The 23,409-nt window shown below is 35.9% G+C and overlaps 1 protein-coding gene across 25 annotated transcripts in view; it reads left to right on the forward strand.

The window, feature by feature from the left end:
* The first annotated feature begins 249 nt into the window (after positions 1-249).
* The window catches only part of LOC5571400 (PDF receptor), a 219,402-nt gene continuing 196,242 nt past the window's right edge, over positions 250-23,409 (forward strand). For 2 of the 25 annotated variants that reach the window (XM_021855675.1, XM_021855699.1), the window contains exons 1-2: positions 416-640; positions 8,555-9,148. The gene's annotated coding sequence lies outside the window, so the exon portion shown is untranslated. The other 23 variants (XM_021855679.1, XM_021855688.1, XM_021855693.1 and 20 more) reach the window with 23 other exon arrangements.

Here is a 23,409-nt window from a genome sequence, read left to right on the forward strand (position 1 = left end):
AAAATGTTGCAAACGATTTTTGCTAATATATATTTTTAACACGTAGGAGTGTTGGAAGAATATATTTTTATCTATAAATGTTTCAAAATTCAACGAAATAATGCGGTGTTTTGCTTCACGATGCACACATATGGAATTCTAGCAGCACTGCAAATAAAAGCACGCTTTGAAATCCGAAAAATTATGGAAAAATTTCCACCATCATTTTCACTATATCAACGGTTTGAACGATGCGCGCCTTCGTCAGTGCCGGTCGGACAGTCGAACGCGAAATACCTCTCGATTTTCCAGCAGCAGCAGGGCACTGCATCGTTTGCTCTCGTCGTTCGTCGATGTAAACTTCCTGTTCCCGTCCGGTCTCTGTGTTGCCCTCCCCCAGGATCAGCAGTGTGAAGAGTAACCTCTTATTCGGCTTTTCCCTTACATCCCATATAGTCAGCCGGCAGCGCTTTCCATCGACGGCAGCATCAATGGTATCCATCTCTCGAGTAGTGACTGACGAGGGAGTTGCCATTAGATTCTCGAGTGTTGACGGTGTCGGACGTGCAAAAGCTACTAAGAGCGCATCCGCTTCGGATTCTGTGCCAAACTCAGTTCGGTTACGGTTTGTGTGGTGCAAGTGTAACAACCATTTATTATAGTACTTATCGCTACCTATCACCCTAGTGATGATTACCATCAGCATCTTCGCCGTCGTTGCCATCGATAGCAGTGTAAAGTGGTTGAGGATTGGATATTGGAAAATCATAGTGGTTGAGAGTTATCCGTCAATGTTTCGGAGATCTGATATTTTTGTCCAACTGCTTACCGAAGAAACAATAATTCTGATAATACAAACGGCGATTTTTTCATATACAGTGACAAACAAAACCTCAGGACTATTTCACTCAAGTTTTCCATAATTGGTGAATTGATATATTTTTAATTTTGCGTCTATAATTCCATTTTTTTATTTTTAAAAATAACGCACTTAAAGAACAAAACAATAGTAAATAGTATTTGCAGAAACATACAGTACTGCCAGAAAAAGTGTTCAAGTAAAAAAATAATTATTTTTAGTAAATTGACGGTTCAAATGAAAAGATAGAGACAGTGTTTGTTCGGAAGAAAATAGAGCCTTTATAAACTCTATGTCATGGAGAATTCAAATAATTCGAAAAGGTGTTTAAATTAAAAACCTAGGTTGATTTATGTTTATTTGTCTTATTATGCGTGTCATTGAAAAGTGTTCATTCCAAAGCATTCAGAAAACAATATTATGAATGACGTATATATGCTAATCTTTTTCTCAGCATATATATATTCTTAATGTAGTGTAAAGCTTTGAAAAACTTTATTAAAAATATGTTGCTTTTTTTTGCATCACTTTGTTTTTGCTCTGTTTTTACAAGGCTCAATTTTCGTATCATGAAGAAGGACTAATCGAAAAAAGCAGTCGAAAACAGTTAGCCGGCCAAGTAATTAGCAGAAGAGTAATCGATCACTGCATTTACGCTCTTATGGAACCGAACGCGACATTTTTACTTGGTTATGCAGTGGTGCCGAAAAACTAAACATTACATATACTTTGCAATTGGTGTAAATGGACAAATCGGAGTGAATTTTGCAAAAAAGTTACACGTCTTCTCTGTAAGAATCGGACTCACGGCACTCTGTTCGCTAGAAACTTTTTCGCAAGTTTCATTTTATTTTAGCCATTTAATACAATTGCAAAGTGTATTTAATGTTTAGTTTTTCGGTAGTTTTTGAAACGTGCACTCAGCCGTAAACGATAAATTATAATAAAAAAAAGTATACAGTGGTGGAATGAAAGCTGATTTTCATATAAAATGCTCAACTTTGGCCTGTTGCAACATGTCACATGAATGCTAAATGCATGATTTTCGGAGGTTTTTCTCACGCTAAGGATATTTTTCCTGTGCAAAATGGTACCAAAAAATGTGTATGCGTAAATTACGAGAGGCAACCATAATTCTAACATTTGGGATTGCCCTTCATGTAGGCGCGTACCAGGCAAATAAACGTCTTTCGTTTCCAGAATTCCACTGGCAGAATCTCCGACAATGCTCATTTTTCAGTTATCGATCGATCGAATCATACCCATCAGGAAAATTATAATCATGCTCATTCACAAGCTAATTTACTTCCGTCGGGTAGACACGCGATTTTTTGCCTATGCCGTAGGGTGCTGCTTATTTTTTAAAAGTTATCAAAATCAAAAATTCGTGTGCTCTTATGAATTCAAACCACATGAAAAGAGAAACCTCAAAGTTTGAGCTAAAAAATATTAAGATTTAGAGGTGGCGCTTGCGTCTTGAAGGTGAATTTCCAAGTTGTAAAAACGGCCTTTAGTGAAATCTCCATAACTTCGTTATTTTCTAACCAATTTTGAAACTTTTAGCACTATTATCTTCAAAATTAAATTACTGAAAACTTTGTTGGATGTCAAATTTGTCTAAAATCGAAACTAGTCTTAGTTAAAAATAGTTTTTTTTTAATTTTTCCTAATTTTACTAAAAAATCATATTTATTTGACCATAACTTCATTATTACTCAACCGATTCCAAGTCTTTTAACATGTTTTGATGCAAATGAAATTGTTTTCAAACTGTTCACAAACACAAAACACATCTGAAAAAAAACATGGTTTTGACTTAGTTATTGAACAAAAACTACCTAAAAACTTGATCTTTTAATTAAAAAGTCAAAAATGTTTGGATGATTGAGAATTTTTGCCGAAAATTGCATTTTTCCTATGAAACTTAAGTTTACAAAGCATCTTGTTTTAATTACGAATTGAATAGTGCATACATTTTTGTGCATAGATATTTTTATTTCAAAATTATTTAAATTGTTGCAAAGTCTTCTTCAAAGGTTTAACAAATGAGAAAACTCAGTTTCAGCTTTCGATATATAGTTTAACTAGCATAAATTAAAAAAAACTATCATTTTTTGTTGAAAAATCAGGTTTTTGTTGAATAACATTGTCAAAATATTTCTTTAGTGAAATGTATTTTATGAACATATTGAAAACTATTTAATTGCTTGTTTCAAAAGCATGCAAAATTATTTGGAATTGGTTGTGTATTCATGAAATTAAGGTCAAACAGAGATATTTTTTTATTAAAATGAGGAAAAATTTTAACTAAACTAGTTTGGAATCTAGACAAATTTGGTGTTCCACAAAATTGGTTGGAAAATAACGAAGTTATGGTGACATCACTGAAGGCAATTTTTGATGACTTGTAAATTCACCCTCAAGACGCTTGCGCCACCTGTAGATCTTAATATTTTCAGCTCAAACTTTGAGGTTTCTCTTTTAATGTGATTTAAATTCATAAGAACACAGAATTTTTGGTTTTGAGAACTTTTGAAAAATAAGCAGCACCCAGCAGCTTCCAGCTATCGTACAATCAGTTTGCTTTCCTTCATCAGTAAACTATTTGAAAAGGTCATTTTGAATAGAATGATTGTCCAGTCGGGGCCTTTCTTAGCCGAGCGGTTAGAGTCCGCGGCTACAAAGCAAATCCATGCTGAAGGTGTCTGGGTTCAATTCCCGGTCGGTCCAGGATCTTTTCGTAATGGAAATTTCCTTGACTTCCCTGGGCATAGAGTATAATCGAACCTGCCACACGATATACGAATGCGAAAATGGCAACTTTGGCAAAGAAAGCTCTCAGTTAATAACTGTGGAAGTGCTCATAAGAACACTAAGCTGAGAAGCAGGCTATGTCTCAGTGGGGACGTTAATGCCAAGAAGAAGAAGATGGTCCACATCAACGAAAATTCATTTTTTTGCCAATGAACAGTTCGGATTCCGCCATGGACATTCAACCACTCATCAACTTTTACGTGTAACAAATTTGATTCTAATAAATCTTCGAGCTGTTTAGTAGAATATCTATAAGTAGATGAAAAACCGTATTTAGTACTATACCATTTAACTCCACTAGAGTTGTATCCTTTGACAGATACGCGTATTTCGACCTCAACTGTAAAGCCGTCTTCAGTGTCGTGAAAGTCGAGTCTAGTATACGACACTGAAGACGGCCTTACAGTTGAGGTCGAAATACGCGTATCTGTCAAAGGATACAACTCTAGTGGAATTAAATGGTATAGTACTAAATTTGGTTTTATCATCTACTTAAATTTGAATCGTTCCAATTAATTTGAAGGCTATTCTACTGGTCTTGCTCTTCTAGACATGTAAAAAGTATTCAACAGTGTTTGGCATGAAGGTTTGATTAAAAAAATAACAAAAACTTTTATTTTCCAACATACATTGTTAGAATAATCTTGAGTTATCTGTCAAATCGTACAGTTCAGGTTAATTATCAGAACTCCAGATCTGAAAGACTTCCTGTAAGGGCTGGTGTTCCTGAAGGCAGCATTTTGGGACCAATATTATACAATATTTTCACATCTGACTTACCTGAGTTACCTCAAGGATGTCAAAAATCTTTGTTTACGGATGACACAGGCCTCTCTGCCAAAGGACGAAGTCTGCGTGTCATCTTAGAAGAATGCGAAAGAGTTTGGATATTTTTTTTAATTCTTGTAAAAATGGAAATGCTTCCAATTCTCAACTAATAATATTTCCACATAAACCAAAAGCTCTTTATTTGAAACCTTCAAGTAGACATGTTGTCACGATGAGAGGGGTTCCAATAAATTGGTCAGATGAAAGTAAGTATCTAGGGCTCATGCGAGATAAAAAATCAACTTTCCACAAACAAATTTATACTTATTTATTTATTATTAGTCAACAGGTAAAATGGTCACCCCAATGACAAAATTCTTAAAACTAAGACATAAAGTGGTCAAATTTATACTAACATAAGACACGTCTAAAATTACACTTATTTCTTTCACGCGATACATTAAAGTCAAATACAAAATAACACTGATTGAATAAACGCGACATGCTTCGGACTGGTTCGTGAAGGCTATAATTAGTACGAGTGACAGAAAGGTTGAAAAACGAGTGCGTTCGGAGATTGCGGCGCCGTGTATTGATGTCTAGCAAGTTGAGCAACGCAGGGCAATCCATGTTGCCTTGCAGAAGATCGCCAATAAAACAGGCCTTGGCAACGTTGCGCCTTGCTTCGAGAGAGTCGAGGTTAATCAATTGACAGCGGCTGCTATAACTAGGCAGGTTCAACGGGTCCCTCCATCTGAGATGACGTAAAGCGAAACGGATGAATTTTCGTTGAACAGTTTCGATGCGCTGAATTTCATTTTGATAATACGGTGACCAGACAACCGAAGAATACTCTAAAATAGGGCGTACTATTGAGCAATATAATGATTTCAGACAGTAGATATCCTTGATTTTTTTGGCGAATCGAAACACGAAACCTAGCTGTGCAGAAGCCTTCGACACAATGTATGAAACATGGTCCTTAAAAGTCAGCTTGGAATCTATCATAATTCCCAAATCCTTGATAGTCGATTCGCGTTGCAGTTGCTCACCTGACAAGGCGTAGGCAAACGGGATCATAGATTGTTTGCGCGAAGGTATTCAAGCCAAATGTAACAAATATGTAAAATGTCTCAAGCCCCTTATTAATATAAAATCAAAACTTTGCCTTAAGAACAAGCTTTTGAGCTTCAAACTAATTTTCAGGCCAGCCATGATGTATGCTGAACCAATATGGACAAGCTGTTGTAATACCAGGAAAAAAGCTCTGCAGAGGATTCAAAATAGAATTTTGAAGCTTCCTCCCTGGTATAGAACAAATGTCGAATAAAGTTATTATTAATTTTAGACAAAAACCGTTGCAAGGTTCTTAAAAAGTATTACTAATAATCATTGAACGAAACAAAGCCATTCCATACAGTTTTAAAAAGAAAACTATTTTTCCAGTTGTAATCTTATAATTTTGTCACGCATTTGTTCAACCTCTTTATGTTCATACGTTCCTGCTACTTCATATACTCTAGTAATGTTCTGCATATGAGTTAATCGTAAAATCAAACGATAAAATAAAATTGTAAACGCAAACTAACAACAGTGAACTGTCAAGAAAACATAAATTCACGATATTTTTTTCTTATTGAGATGGTTTTAAAGTTTTGTCCGTCGCTGTAGAGATGCAATTATTAATAATTGCATCTCAATAGCATATCGTGAAGTAATTTCGTAAAACTTCACAGATTCAAATAAATTACGGTGTCTTTTTCATGTAACTTTATAACAAAAAAATCGGCATGTTTAAAAAAAACCAAGACCTTCCTCTTTCATTTACTGCTAAAATCAAAATAATGTATCGAGGGGTTTAGTGTAATTTTTTGTTTTTGTTTGTAATATCATATTATATGCACCGTAAATTTATAAGTTTTGGTGAGGTGAACTATTGAAACGGATTTAGATGAAAATGATGCTAAAATCTAGTGTCAAAATCTCGTAGACCATACCCTACACTTGAAAATTCACAGGCATGGGTCCGAGCTGCCCACCTCTCCTTTGCTTTCAACCATTGTTGAAATTTGTATTACTTTTACAACTAAGTATGTCAAACAAGTATGTCATTAATCTTTCTGACTTGGTACAGGGACAAACGATCGAAAGACAAAAGGTTGGAAGACAAATGGTCGAAAATGCAAAAGGTCGTAAATGATTTGTATTATGGGAAATTTAATCATCTTTGAAAGAATATTGTTGACCTTTTGTCCTCTTATTCTTCCTCTTCTACCTTTTGCCCTTGCGACCTTTTGTCATAGATTCCAGAATATTAACAAGTTCACATTTGTATCAATGACAGACGAAATATAACATTTTATAAATCCAATATTTTAACCGAATTGCAATAGCAGTGCAATGTTGACACTATTGTCCATTTATTTGTTGTTAGAATTTACAAAACACCAGAAAGGAGCCAAAAACGGTGAACTTTAGTGCATACAAACTTGTTTGACCTTTATATCCAGCAGATCTGAAGTACTATGTTTCGTATAGCTATGTTCCGTTCAAAACTTTTTAATGCGCCAACTCGAACGTCTTTTTAAGAAAGATTAGGCTTATTGAAAACAAAATTAAAATCAGTTTAAGTCTAAATCCACGAGGAAAGTAGAACTGTATTTATTTTATTTTATTTAGCTCCAACTTTGCTATTAAATTCAATAACTTTAATTGCATTGTAGAAAAATAATGAGTTTTTTATGCACTATTTGCACTTCATTATTTCGAATGAATTATGTTAAATGATTACAAAAAGTCGAACTATATAAAAAAATAAATAAACGATGCTCATTTAAATTTTATACTATATTTAACATTTTTGAGCTGTTTAATAAAATTTGCCCACTTTGTGTATTTGACTCGATTTATGAAACAATTCTACGCGTATCAATCAAATTCCTCCAGAGTCGTTTAATAATGAATGGCAATTTCAAATCTCCTGGAAAATAATATCTATGAAAAAGAAAAGGAAATTAGAAAAAATTGTAAATGTTTCAAAATTTTGTTGATTGTCTTTTACTTGTATTATTGATCAAGAGAATGAAATGAGTTCCAACCCCTAATTTACAAATACTTACAGTTGTTTAACTAAATCTATTATGAGATTTTTCGCAATTTATATATCACTGAATCCAGTTACCCTGATTTTCCTCTTTGTGTTTTACAGTATGACTTTTAAAACTCTTCTTCACTTTCTACATGATCTTGTACATTTTGTTACGGTTCTGACTACTGACATACCGAATATTCGGCCGCCATAGTGTTCGGTCAGATATCGAAAGGTTTTTTGCAGAAAATCTGTTGCCGCAAAAGTCGCAAAAGAATCGAAAACTAGACATGTCTACTATAGAAGCGCCGAATACCAATATTTCATGCAACAATGTTTTTATTTTAATTTATTTTTAAAAACACCTACACCTTAATGCTTCCAGTTGATATTTTGCCCCTTAAAGGAAATAAAAACGGACCTGTTTGCAACGTCCATTGGCACAGTCGGCAAACACGGTCTGAAGCGAGAATCGAACCCACCTTCCTGGAGACACTAATTACACGGGCATGAAGCCCACTTGGCCAGTTTTATGAATTAATTGGATTTTTTTTCACAATTTTACATGCACCTCAACTTTATAATTTATAATTCCAGTTTCAATCTTATGGAATATATATTCCGTAAATAATTGAAAAAAAAAAAAAAAATATATTGCCCCGACCAATTATTTTCTTTTTGGTTGCAAATGATATGTCCCCTTGTGTCAAAATTTCAGACATGCCGATTTTTTATTTTTGAAATTGCTCTAAACGAACGATGGTAACGAACAATGAGTTTATGTTTTTTAGAATGTGAACAATCGTACGTAGAGCAATACAGGGAATTGCACAAAATAGCAAGCTTCTAGTCCTTGAAAAAAATATATTACTGAAACCGTTGGGTGTAGATGTAAATTCGTTTTGCTGCTACTTATTCAAAATATCTGCAAATAGGCGATCGAAATGCACTAATTAATGATTCCATCGAAGTCGTTGGATTAAACCACTACTCAACTTTAACCCTGAATTGCAATATCAATCGTTAACCACTTTGCACTGTATAAGTACTTCTAGTATCGGGCAATTGTTTCGTGCCGTTGAAAAACAAAGGACATCTCGTTTAATCGGTGCAGTTTAGTGCATAATCATCACAATATTCACAATAGCGAGAGAGAGGAAGCAAACCGTCTGCCCTTCCAAGGAAGTTGGCTCAGGCCGACAGGAGTTTACCTTACGTCGTCGAATCAAATACAAAGGAAATTCTTGGAGCGTGTAGCACAAAACATCTGCAAAAAAGAGCTGCACTGTAAGATCGGACTTAACCGCAAGTGAATAAGTGGTAGAGGAGAGAGTGTTATGATTGTGTAATATAAAATCCTGCGGTTACGTTTCGAGAAGAAATAAAAAACACTGGAAAATGTGTGTGTCGTGTTCGGTTACGTCGTTCCATACATTCAGTGATTGAGTTTCAGCCGGCATCGGTGAAAAGAACTATAACCAACTAATGCATCGTTAAGCAGCAAGTCAAACAGATAAATTCAAATAAACTACGTGCTATAGCTAAGCGTATTTGCCACGATTGAAAGATGATCCACGCTATTGTTTGATGTTCGTGGTGAAGGACAAACTAGTTAAGTACGCGTAAAGCGCTGCCGAGAGGTAAGTCAATATGGGCATGCTGCATAGCAAGTTCGACGTGTGACAATTGCGAAAATAATAACAATTTAATCGTCACATGATTTCACTTTAAGAGTTCAATTCATCTTTGTGTTAAAAATATAACACATAAGCGCAGTTCATTTGTCTATAAATGAACTAGCAGAGTGGTCATATGAGAATTTCGGATTAATCGACACAAGCTAGGGAAAAATTGGGAAAACCGCGCGGACTCCAGTGAGCTATCGAAAATTTACAGGTCAATCCTTCCAGCCTATATACTGACGTGAATCGCAAGTCAGTCCCATCTGCATTTTCGTCAAAATTGGATTAATTACAGTTTTCAACATATCTTCCGATGCTCTTTCAGCTGCCCTAATAAGATAATAATAAGATTTGTTCGGAAAAAGTAGGAAAAAAAAGCAATTCAAATTGTTCTATAATGAAAAGTAATTGCTTATCAGTCCCACTACAGGTTTTCGCAACGTGTAACACAAAAATGAACCGCGTTTTGATTATCTTTCTTCACAGAAGAAATCGCAGTGAAAATCAAAATGTGAAAGTTTTATTAAGATTTGAAAATTTTCGAATACTGTTGGAATTTTTGGAATATTCGTATAGAAATCGAGTTTGGAAACTTCACAGCCCATTTTCTCAATGCCTACATTTTACAGATGGGACTGACTTGCGATTCACGGCAGAATATGGACTGAAAACCACGTTTAAGTTATTCTGGTTTTATTTATTTCAATCGTGATTCATATTAAATAGAATATTCTTCCCTCGAAACTCAATTTATAAAGTCTATCACTGTGTTGGGATTTGCTTGCAGCTCTCAAAAAGAACCCAGTATCGCCTTTCCACTAAATTCATTTTTTTTTTTCAATGAGACTAGTAATTGTTACATTTTATTTAAAGACTGCACTCGGAAAAAATGAGACACACAAAAATGATCATCAATTTTTTTTTAAATCAGATACTCAAATTTTCAGAGATTAAATAACTACATATATATTAGCTATGTTTTGGCATAAATTATTTATTGAATTTCCTCATCCAAGCTGAATGCTCGTACATTTCTCTTAACACTGCTCATAAGATCTTGAGCGAGGCTTTGTACATCTTTCTTACACAATATCTCCCCGTTTTTCTCCAAAGCTTTATCGGTTTTGAATGTTTTCCGCTTTTCTCCAACTTCTTCTTCATTATCACCCAAAACTTTTCGATTGGACGAAGTTCTGGTGTATTTGGCGGGTTCGCCTTCTTTGAGACCATATTAATGCCTTTCGCTTCATATCAATCCATTACGGGCTTGGCGTAATGGCACGAAGCGAGATCCAGCCAGAACAGCGTGGGACCACGGTGTGAAACTAAGCGGTAATATTATATGGTGCCAGGCCAACTCAAGACACTCAGGAGCTTTTCGCGAATACAAAAACTCCAGGAAACTTTCATGTTGCTAGTACATTTATTAAAATTTCCTAATTGTGGCGTGTGCGTGTTGTTCTGTATTATCCAATTTAGTATTTGTACCGGTACATACCGCTGCCGTTGGTTGATGATTGGAAGAATGGCCGACACAGCGACACCAATCCTGCTGTGCGGCCGGAATGGCGAAGCGGCGATGTTTGGACGGGTATTCAGGTATGTTGAAGGGCCAAAGGTCGTTGCTGGATGGTGGAGTTCACAGGTGTCTTCCCTCGTAGACACAATCGACCGGCCGTGGTATGGCCACCTTGGACGGCCGACAAGGGAAATCCTCCTTGGCCTGAGGATTTGTCCAATGATGGACGGCGAAAATCCTTAACAGTTAGACACGGGAACCTGACGCCTTCGCGGGCCGTGTGCTGGATGGAAACAATGACGAAACAAGAACAAGAGGTCCTGAGCGGTGACTTTCCCTAACACCCACTTAGCTCCTGCTAAGGGCTAGAGGGGGAACCACGTCTTTAGCACACGGACGCCTGATTGAAATAGCTGCCTAATTTGGGCAATGGCTGCTGAGTTTCATGTTTTCCCACATTCCGTCTTATTTTACCGTCTTAACATGCCATCTCGCTTCATATATGAATAATCGTTCCGCCATGATTGATAATTGGTAGCGGACAAAGACATTTACAGCGATACTGAACCCTATCACTCCTATGATATTTTCCTTCTGTTTTTAAACAAGAAACGTGAAGGGTCCGACAAACATCAACAAATACAAAACAAGAATCTACAATTTGTAACCAAACGATTACAGGTGAGAGCCGAGGAAGGGCTGCGTCCATGAGTCCAAGACAGCCTGGCTTGACCAACCACTCACGGTAAAGCTTCCGCGCACGCAATTTGACCACCGTGTTTTGCTTGTCAGTCCGGTTTGGCGCTTTCCTGACCTTAAAAACACATAGTACTACCTTCTCTGGGTATTCCGTTTTCGGTTTTCGGCCGGTTCCAGCGCGTTGCTCGGTGGTCTTCGTCTCCTGGAACATCTTCACAACGCGGGACACAGTGGAATGGTGGATTCCAAGCCTTTTGCCGATTCATCTGTGCGCATGACCAGGATTTGCTGGCGTAGCTCTTCTTGTTTCGAATGCATCTTGAAAACTACTTGACAGATCGCGATAAAATTTAACACACATAAACATAAAACTAGTATTACTCAAAATTTCATTAATTTTTACCCACGCGATGAAAAGTTGCACCCAATACAAAGTGTCGCATTTTTTCCGAATCCAATCTTTATTACCGTAATCCGGGGTAACATTGATCATTTTTTTGAATATTTCTTAAATATTTCGTTTGAAAATGCAAATGTTGCAAGTTCTATATTTTTAAAACAAGTACTGCCAATCACTGAATTTTGTTTTTTGGAAGATTTAAGCATGTTTAAAAAAAATGTTTTATGTGACTTTTTGATTATGCTGATATGGGGTTACATTGATCACCTATGTAAACAACATTCGATAATATTGAAAACGTCGTTACTTACTTAAATCATGGCCCCCGAAGCCGAATATGAAGGTCAAACGCTTACAAGTCATTTACGTTTTGAGTTATTTTAAAAATAAAAATACTCCGAACCCCGAAACACGCCTAAACGTAAGCAATTTCCTAAGGGAATTCTATATTGTTTATAGTAATTCGTTAATGTTGTCTAATTGAGCATACTTATGAAAGTTTTGACAACGAAATCGTTCTCGGCGATGCCATTTTTAGTAAGAACCTCATTTTCCTTGCTAATATCGTTTGCTGAACTTATGTGAGACATGAATGTTTGGTAGTGTCATCCTTACCCATTGGAATCTTTGTTTCGAAAAGTTGACAAATTTACGCATAAGGTAAACGCAATTTTTGCAAAAATCTTCGCTTTCATTAGCTCATGAATATAAGAAAGAGAAGCACAATTCATGGTTTGGAAATGTTCCATCAATAAATGATTATACGAACATTTTACGAGATGAGTCATTCCAATCAATCCCAGGTAACCAATAAGCCATATATTGGGCCAAAATGTTGTTTTACGGCTGATATAATGTTAATGAGCCGTTAAATAGCACTATATAAGCCGTATATGGCCCGATTTACGGCTTATGGTTACCTGAGATGTTACCCCGCTAATCAATGATACCCTGGATTACGGTATTTTATTTGTCCCTATTCATGTGCGTTTGACACATACATCACCTGGTTCTGTCTAGATTCTGTGATGAGAAGTTTTCTTCCCCAATATTGTGTTGTTCTTTGAAAAATATCTAAAAATTAAGTGCTTATTTTCAGTTATTTCTTGAAACATATTTAACCTTTCGGTCGTCGCGCGAATTTTTGTAACGCGAGTAGTCGCGCGTTTTACGTTACTACTTTGCCGAAGACACTATCTTTCTAAGTGGTCAGGCTCCTGAGATATCTGCAAACAAAAGTTTCATGCTCACTAGCGCCGCCTAGTGGCAACATTTTGAATCAACTAGCTCAAACAATAATAGTCCTTTACTTACTAAACAACTTTGCCGAAGACGACATCTTTCTAAATGGTCAGGATCCTGAAATATCTACAAAACAAAAGTAACACTTCCATGCCCACTAGTGCCACCTAGCGGTCAAATTCCGAATTAAATGAGGTACCATCAGATAGCGCTTCACCTCCAGAACAACTTTACTAAAGACCCCAAGTTTCTATATTATCTGGATTTTAAGATAGGACGATTTCAAACTGTGGTTTTCTCGAAGCGTACATAGTGCGTTCATTATTATGCGACTTTCATGTACATTTGTTGATTTTATCATATTATAAAGGGCCATACTGTAAATAAAAACTGTCGATTATTGTTCTTAGGAAGATTCTTGAGGAATACATTTTGATTTGGTGTCGATAGATATCTTTGTTGCAAAATCAGCATATAAATCACAACTGTTGTACAAAGTTCAACAGCGCGACAGCCCGAAGGTTAATTCTTAAAGCTAATTTTCATTTATGAATTGGTTTTCGCTTTAGACTATAAAACTAGCAAATGCAAGAAAAGTCATATCAAACTACACTGAAAATAAGTCACTTTCATTATTCTCTTCTTCTGGGGATTGTGCTAAATTTGAGAGGTGATGACGGAAGTAAAATTTCATATTTTCCTATCTATAATCGCAAATAAAATGTTACAACTTCTGAAGTTCAAATTAGCGTTAAAAGCATTAGAGTTGAGATGTAAACAACCGTCTTTTCCTGGAAATTAAAAGACACATTTCAATTGAATGCTTTTACAATACCAGCATACAAAACTCGGGTGTTCCGAATATGTGTCTGTTTGAATTTTGAGCCGGTGCATTATGATTTTGTTCTGTTATAAATGCTAAGAATCTCGAAATAAGCGGAGTTGTCCGATGCTCAATACAGAAAAAGTGGAATTGATTAATAGTTCGTTTGATGATCAACTACAAATCTTACATACTTATTCGCTTATTTGTCTCAAGGAGGCCCGATAAAGAAAAATTACCCAAGACCAAAGCTGATCCCATTAAAAAAATTAGCTTTCACTTGGCATTCGTAATTAAAAGTATACAAAAAAATGAGCTGGAGTCAGATTTATACCAATTATTCGGGTAAAAGTTGACGCAAAGGAATTTGGTGTGATTTTTACCCGTTCTGACCCAGTAAGCCACCGAAATAACTCCGGTGGACATTTTCAAAACTTCCATTGATCTTAAAAAAAACTAGTTTTGTCTTATTGAGCATCCATACGATACCATAGAAACTTAAACGAAAGAAATCCCTCAATAATAGTCAAAATTGCAGCATTTTTTAATTTTCCATTGATTTAAAAATCGTTGATCGTTTCCAATGTCCCTAAATTACTCATTTTTAAGAAAAATGTATTTTTGCTTATAGAATCTACGACTATAGGTCGAAAGGAGAAGGAAGTATGACAAAACTATACAGAACAAAAAAGAAAGTAAAAAAGGTTAAAACAAATTTTCAAAGAAGGTAAAATTTCCCATCATTTACGAGCATTTGTCGTTTGATCATATGTCCTTTCGTCCTTATGTTCATAAATCGTTCTAAGAGCGCTTCCACGTTTAAAATCTTGGAAACAGTAGAATGTTCCAATGTACTTAACCTAAAACCAACCATGTCACTTACACCCATTTTATTCTGGATCCCTCAAATAAAACATTATAAAACATTTCTTGAAAAATTCCATCACTTATTGGTACGATTTTTTACATCATAATCAGAATTGCGTCAAAAGTTAAAAGATTGCATTTCACAGAACTGATGTTTGCGTTTAAATGAGAAACGTGACTTTCTATTGGTACCGAAAATTTTCATCGTCCCACGCTGCTAAATCATGTACCGACTAAACTGCAGACTGCATATCTCGTGGCGAATGCCATGCGGGATGATAAATATCAATGAATCTATCTCCCATCCATGAGTTTTTCCCTTCCCATTAGAGTGGAATTTTTATATTCAATATTATAGTCGAGCGAGAGTGTTGCTCCGATTGCTGCTATTGATTCGTCGAAAATGCTAAATCAACTGTCACATGTTTTGTTTGCTGATATATCAATAGTGTACACAAAATGTCACTAAACAGGAAGGCTTTCTATTTGGTCTTATAAACCCGGAATAAAGATTAATTTTCAAGGCAGCAAGTGTTTGTGAGTCACATATATTTTTCAAGTACGTACCGTAAAACACAGTGACTATATTTTAGTTTAAGATCGACACACAGAATCGAATTTCACAACACATTTTGCTAATGCACCAACAATAGAATACGTCAAATAGCATAGCATAGCATAGGCTGACTGTACATGTCAATGGTTGCTACTCCGTGATTGATCGGAACTGGTAAGAATTGCACTACGATCCAAATGAATAAGGGATGGGAGTTTCCGCTTACTCTCGAAGTGCAATTTTAGCAGATCTAATATTATTGATCAATAACGGCGCCGGCCAAGTCCTTACAGTCAGTTGGGATGGGGAAGGAATGTTAGGGTGTAATGATTGTTGCTTCTAGAGACCGAGAATACCTCTGCATCTCCACAATCACCACGGGAAGGGTGTTTATTAGTGAGGGAGGAAAAGATCTGGGAGTCACCTCTGGTCGGTGATGCGATCCATGGACAATGGGGAAATATACGACTTGTATTTAAAGCTAGTTTTGTATTTTTGTCTCGAAAAGTTTTTGGAAAAAATACGTCAACATCTATAATGTCGAACAATTCAAAAAACGTTTTTATTAATGACGAAAACTGAAAATTGCATGTATATATTTTAACTTATATGAAACACGAATAATGCCGACACTTGTAGTGACGAACCATACATAGTTTGTTTGAAAATTACATATGAGTATTACTGTGCATTTTGTCTCGATATGGTAGAAGTTTTAGAAAATACAACATTCACAATGTCGAACAATTCAAAAGATTATTTTTAATAATGTCAAATAGAGAAAAATATATGTATATTGAAATTGTATAAGAAAAAAGCATAATGCCGACACTTATAGTGACAAACCATACAGAGTATGTTTTAATATTACATAAAAGTTACGCTTTCAAGAAAAAATGTGTTATCATAAGCATGAAACGAACTCACCAGTTGATAATTCATTCTCGACTGAACACAAAACTGACACTGACAGCAAAACTTCTTGGCGTCCCGATAACAAACCGTCTTGCTTGGGCCTTCCCAAATACGTACCCAGCAAGACGCTCCAAAACAGAAAAAAAAATCTCCGGCAACGAAAACACGCGCGAAACCGTCAGCAAAATCTATCGGACGACGCAAAACCGAACTGTCCTGCTTGGGCTTCACAAAGCACTACCCAGCAAGACGCTCCAAAACAGGGGGAAACAAATTCTCTACCAACAATACAATACGTTAAAGTTGCAAAAGCATTGCTTATATTAAGATTACATCAAGATCGATGGTTGTAAAAGTAAAACTGAGAGGATTCGGAACTGCTCTATGAAAAATTTGAAAAGTAGTACCCTTTTAGGATCCTTGTTAGGACACGTGTCTTCGATTTTTCGTTGAACCCGATAGTGAAAGCTATCGGTGGCAACCCTTCGTGGACACCTTCTTGGAAAAAAACTTCTTAGAATGTCTCTTCTTCTTTCGTTTAGTCACTCAAAATGGTTGCAACCACAAGCAAAAGGAAAAGTGAATCTCTGAATTCCCAACATCCTCCCAAAAAAAGCGGGATTTAAACTGTCACTAAAAGCGGCAAAAATGGAAGAAAGGACGTTTTTTTTCGGAATGCGCACTTTTAAGTGAGGAAACAGTATCGTGCCACGTATCGTGGTCAGTTGTTCCTAATTTGGAGTATTTAGGTAGGAGATCTTGAACTCCATTAGGGGAATCACGGTTTCCTTCCAAATCGCAAAGAAAGGAGACTGTCGCATTTTACCGGAAACTCTTAATCGCGAACTTCTTTTCAAACATCTTGAAAAGAAGAAGCATAGTTTTTTATTTACGAATACAAAACTGAACGTTTGTTCAAAGTCGTGTTGAAAGGTCTGTCAAGTGACTATAAGTCACCTGAAGCGATCAAAAAGGGGATAAATGATTTACTTGGATTTTCTCAAGTCCAAGTAATCATTATGAAAAAGAGAACCCAATATGGAATTCTTCGGAAAGGACTTTCTCAAGAATATTATTGAGTTCACTTTTACAAAAGTGAATTGCACCCCACTCAATGCCGTCGGTGCCAAAAGTGGTGTCATGGTACCAATCATTGCCGCATGGATGCTAAATGCATGATTTGCGGAGGTTCTTCTCACGTTAAGGACGTCTGGCTTGTGAAGGAAGATAGCAAGGTTGCAGGGGCAACCAAAAGTTTAATTTTTGGGATTGCCCTCCTCGCAAACGAATCGTCGAGGCTCGTGATGAACGGTATCATTTTTCGTTTCCGGAATTTTCCAGGTAGTATCTCCAACAATGCTCATTTTTAATTAAAGATCGCTTGTTTAAGAATTATACCCATCAGGTAAATTAAAATCATGCTCATTCACTAGCTAATTTTCTACCGTCGGGTAGCCGTTCGAATCTTTTAATTTCGAATGGATTTACGCAGGGAAACTCCTATGGCCGATATTGTAGCACGAAGTTTCAGCTCCTCCCCCTTAAATTGTCTATATATGAATCACTTGAATATGACATGATTCTAACCTTAATCACTTCCATTTGCAAAATCCATACCTCGATATCGAGTTGAAGAACCAGAGTGAAAGTAGGTTTTCATGGTAACGTTGGACCGCATTTTCACTGATAAAACGCTTTATAATGGGAGGATGTCTTTAATTTCAAGCTATAAATGCTCAATTCCAACCAGTGGAATAATAACGAATTAAAATGTTTGCCTTCCAGATTACTTAGATTGTCTGAACGACATTGCCGAAAAGTCAAAATTGATATTTCATCTGAATCACAATACAAAACCAACTTAAAAATGTAGTTTCACATATTCAATATGTATCAAATGCGCCTCCCGACGGCAAAATTGTAAATCAAACTGTCTGCTTTTCGGCTATTTACCATTGACTTTTTGAACAACTTTGCCGAAAATTCGAACTATCTATCTTACGTAGTTAACAAGATAAAAATTGTTTCATGTGTTTAATTTAATATGTTCACTAGTGCGCATTTTGGGTGTATTTAACCTCCTGAAGAACTTTGTCGAAGACTCGAATTTTCTATCTTTTCAGGATCATGAGAATGATGCTATTTTTTATATGCTCACTAGCGCCGAACCAAAACTTAAAAGTTTGTATACCTTCCGGGTGTCCTTGTGTTTCTGTACAACTGTGCCGAAGACTCAAACTTTCTATCTCATGTGAATATAAAGATAGATCATCCTTAAAATGTTCAATTTCACACCTAGCGGCAAAATTGCGAACCAACCTTTTTGATTTCCGAATGTGCTTGATCTGCTGAACCTCTTTGCTGAAGACCGCACCATTATAGATCATCAGCATATCGAGATATAGTGTCGTGAATATTACGGTGTTTAGGTGATGCCTAACTTTTGAGGGTGATTCAATATTTTTCTGAGTGTTCTAAGTTCTTTTTTCGGTTTTGGGTAACTTTGATAGTGGGTATGTAAACACATAAAAATCGACAATCAAACTGGCCTCATACCATATCATCTACAAGGAAGGGCATAGATTGGAGTGCATCAATTCTTAAGGCATTACTCTACTGAATTCGGCGTACAAAATACTGACACGTATGACTGACAGCTCGGGGAATCCTTCGTTGGCGAGTATCAGGCTGGTTTTCGTAAATGTCGTTCGACAACGCACCAAATGTTCACCTTGCGAATGATATTAGATAAATTTCGAAAGTATTGCAGACTCATCATCTGTTGATTTCAAGATGGTGTAAGATTCAGTTCAGTGTGACGTTAGAAGGATTGAACCAAGGAGACGCACTTTCGAATTTGCTGCGCAACATTGCACACGAGATTGCTATTAGGAGATCTGGTGTACAGAAAAACGGCACTAACATCATACGATTGCATATGCTCTTTGGCTCTGCGGACGAAATCAACTTTATTGGAATTGACCGCAGGTCAGCGGAGAAAGCCTTCGTGCCTCTGAGGAGTTAAAATTCGAATATAAAGCTTCAAATGTTATTGCTTCCAACGAAAATAATTCTGACATGAAGTGTCATACAAATACTGTTTACTTTTGTAATAGTTTTGCTGAACTAAGTTGCTTTGTTAGTATGTTGCGAGCTCCACACTAAGTCTAGGACAGGACGTGACAGCTCAAAAAGGACTGCCCCGTTGTTTTTCAATCTATAACCTTGACGATACAAAAGCCAGTGCTATCAGTATCCTTTCTAAGCAAATCAATTGAAAAAATTCAAGCATCAAGGCTCACAATTTGGTTGTTTCTTGCATGCTTCATTCATTTAGCGCAATAGCGAATGCTAGCTTTTTTTTAATTAAGTTAATATTCAAAACCGGCGATATTTCTAGAGAAAATTGATACAATTTATACAGTCATATCTCCCTTACTCGATATTGAAGGGACCATCGAGTTAGGGAGGTATCGAGTTACAGAACACAAAAGCAGTGCAACTGCATTCCAAGGGACCATCGAGTTAGCCATGAAAACCAATTTTTACTATGGTTCTTTAACTCGATATCGAGATACGGAATATCGAGTAAGGGAGAGTTAACTGTATTATACTGCACTCAATTAAGCATTTCTGATTTATTTTAGTATTGTAGGAGCACATGCGGTAAACCTAACATCGAATTTAGCTTGATTTGTAGCAAAAAGATTTCATGGAGCATTTTCAAACTTATGATAGAAACTTTAACTAATGAACTAGAAACACGGCCGGGCTAGCAGCAAAGTGCCCTGTTGCAATCCAACATTTTAGCGCCCCTTGTTTGAGGCTCAAGTTTTTTTTTTAATATACAGTCAACTCTCCCTTACTCGATATTTCGTATCTCGATATCGAGTTAGAGAACCCTAGTAAAAGTTGGTTTTCTTGGCTACCTCGATGGTCCCTTGTATCGCATTTGCATTGGTTTTGTGTTCTGTAACTCGATACCGCCCTAACTCTATGGTCCCTTGAATATCAAGTTATGCAGAGTTGACTGTATTAAGAATGCAATATAATATAAACGTATAATACTCGAAATTCTAGCGCGACATTTGAAAAAATGGTTCATCAAAATCCTCAAGGGTCATGATAATTCTGTGTAACAAAACTTTGAATACAGACATTGAATTATTGGATAAAATTCTATAAGAAGTCATATACACTATTCCAAATTTTATTCTTGGGAGGACTGTCTGATAGCCCGGAAGTTATTAAATTTGCTAATACATTTCCTGTTATATGGCTAGATTTGAATCTGCAGAAACCTCTGGAATCTATTGAAATATCAGTATAGTGTAAATTCCCAAAGAAATACTTGTAGAAAATTGCTGACTCATATATTTTTGCATAAATTTCTTACATTCTTCTCCAAGGTTTTTGAATTAATTCTATCGATACAACTGCAGAAAATTTGAAGAATATTCTAAGAGTGATAAAAAGCCCACTTAAAAGTAAATTTTACTAAGATATCGCTTTAAATCTCTATAAAAAATACAACATGGAACTAATTGGTAAATTATATCATTATTTAATTAATGGTTCCTTAAAATGTTATTAAAAGTTCGTTTTCATTTTTTCACTTTATTTAACATTCTTTTGAAATGTTGAAAATATTGCTCATGTTACGAGTAAAACTTAGTATTATGGCTTTTCACTCCTGTTTTCATTTCAATGTCAAATAATTCTCTAAGAACCAAGAATAATGTGAGAATTGTTCTGAATATTCGATCTGATTCTTGAATAGGATGCTATTCGACCCAGAGTCATGTGAGGACACCCTCCAAAACTAACAAGGTATCCTATTTTAAATGTTATCAAAAACTTGCATGGTATTCTGTCAAAATCCCACATATAACTATGCGGAAATTTTAACCAATATTTTGTAATGGACATTATGTCCTGGTTTGTGTGAGAATATCAGTAATAATTATGTGGAATCCGACTGCTTCAATGTGAATCAGGTCGGAATTCAATTGGTCGGTGTTAAGTCAGAGGGGACCAAGTACAAAACTTGGGAAAATTGGATTATTTTCTCATTAGATGCGAAATTGCCTTACCTCCGTTTCACTCTAATCAGATTTGATGAATGCTGTAAACTGCGAGAGATATGTAACAAATTTACTCTGGATGATCAATAAAAATCTTTAAAAGTGTGCAGTCAGAGTGGACCAAGTGCTTATTACCATAACAGCGAAAATGATCAGCGCGCTGAGGAATGCGAGAAAATGAAAAACATATCAAGAGATTTGTCAGATTTTTCGAAATCGAATGATCCTTCTACTTATCTATCAATAGGAATTTAAAAATATTACTTAATACGATGCATTTGATTTTGATTTTTGACCATTTACCATATTTGGATGGGTGGTCAGAAATTGCAACAAATTTTGTGCAGACAGAGCGGACCAAGTGTTGAAAAGCAATAAACTGATTGATTATTGCATTTTTCGAGTCAATTCCAGAGTCCGATAGAATTTTATGGTAGTTCTATGGTGTATTTATGGAATGTGCAAAAACCGCTTATTGGACCAGTATATTTTGGACGGTACTCAACATTTTCACATGGTCCACTCTGACTGAACATATATTTGAATATTTCTGGTCTTCAATGCCCTGACCCTGCAAATCCTTAATTTTCAATATATCGTAATGCCACTGATTTCGGTATAGACGAATGGATCATTGAAGAATTGAAAATACTGGTGTCGAAGGGTCTTGATAATCTGCTTATCTTAAAGATATGCATCCAGTTTGACCATGCAAGCAATCAATGATTGTTATTTTCACAGAAATTATTCAGTCAGAGTGAACCAACTCACTGAACGGTGGTCTTTAGTTCAGTCAGAGTGGACCAAGTGCACATAGTCCATCAAAAAATCGTTCTATTAGAGGATTGGATAATGATTTTACATGATTATCGCTTCACATTATATTGTTTGAAAGTATTACAAAGATGTGTAGAAATATTGAACAAAAATTTAAACGAGTTCAAAAATTACAGAGCGTTAGACTTTAAACCCATTTTTCTCGAAATATGAAAAATGTCACTTGGTCCACTCTGACTTCACGCCGACCAATTATGGTCGAAATCTGCCCCAATTACCGTTTTAAAGGCACCTAACTGAATAAATAGTAGATTAACTGACCGAACTTTTTTGTTTTAAGCTTTCTGCTAGTGCCAGGGCCGCATTTACGGGGGGGTTTGGCGAGGAGGTCATGGCCCCCGGGCCCTCACATTTTAGAGGCCCCCACAAATCTCGACAAGTATATTTATATTTAAACGTTTCCAAATAATTAGAATCAATGCAATGGTACATACATTTTGGAATCACATCATATGATTTGAAATATTCTAAAAATCCGGAATAATGGGCCAAATTTATGCAAATAGACTCAAATAATATTATTAAAACGAAATATTAGAATATTTAGGCTGGGGTTTTGTTGACTCCACGAGAAACAAGAAGACTAAGTAAGATTCAAAAACGATCAGGATAAGTATGCCATCCTTTCGCTCAATTTTCTAACGATTTACTAAAGCAACTCTTCCAACTTGCACGAAAGCTTTCTCAATGAATTTTAGCTAGCTTCGAATGCAATTTATATATCTGTGGAGCAAATAATTGTTCAGAATTATTTAAATTTTTATTTTGAAAATTACTCTGTTGATCACACTGGGCTGGTAGTGTTTAAATGCCTTCAAAATAGGAACATTAGATACCTCTAGACTGTAAAAAAGACCAGATGGTCGGCGTTAAGTCAGAGTGGACCAAGTGACATTTTTCATATTTCGAGAAAAATGGATTTAAAGTCTAACGCTCTGTAATTTTTGAACTCGTTTAAATTTTGGTTCAATATTTATACCCATCTTTATGTTACTTCCAAACAATATAATGTGAAGTGAATCATGAAAAATCATAACTAAGCCTCTGATAGAACGATTTTTTGATGGACAATGTGTACTTGGTCCACTCTGACTGAACAATTTCTAGGAAAACAACAATCATTTAATGCTTGCATGGTTAAACTGGGCGCATATCTCTAAGATTAGCAGATTATCAAGACCCTTCGACACCAGTATCATAAATTCTTCAAAAATCCATTCGTCAATACCGAAATCAGTGACATTACGATAGCTTGAAAATTAAATTTTTGCAGGGTC

The sequence above is a fragment of the Aedes aegypti genome, chromosome 3, assembly GCF_002204515.2.
Source record: "Aedes aegypti strain LVP_AGWG chromosome 3, AaegL5.0 Primary Assembly, whole genome shotgun sequence".
NCBI lineage: Eukaryota > Metazoa > Arthropoda > Insecta > Diptera > Culicidae > Aedes > Aedes aegypti.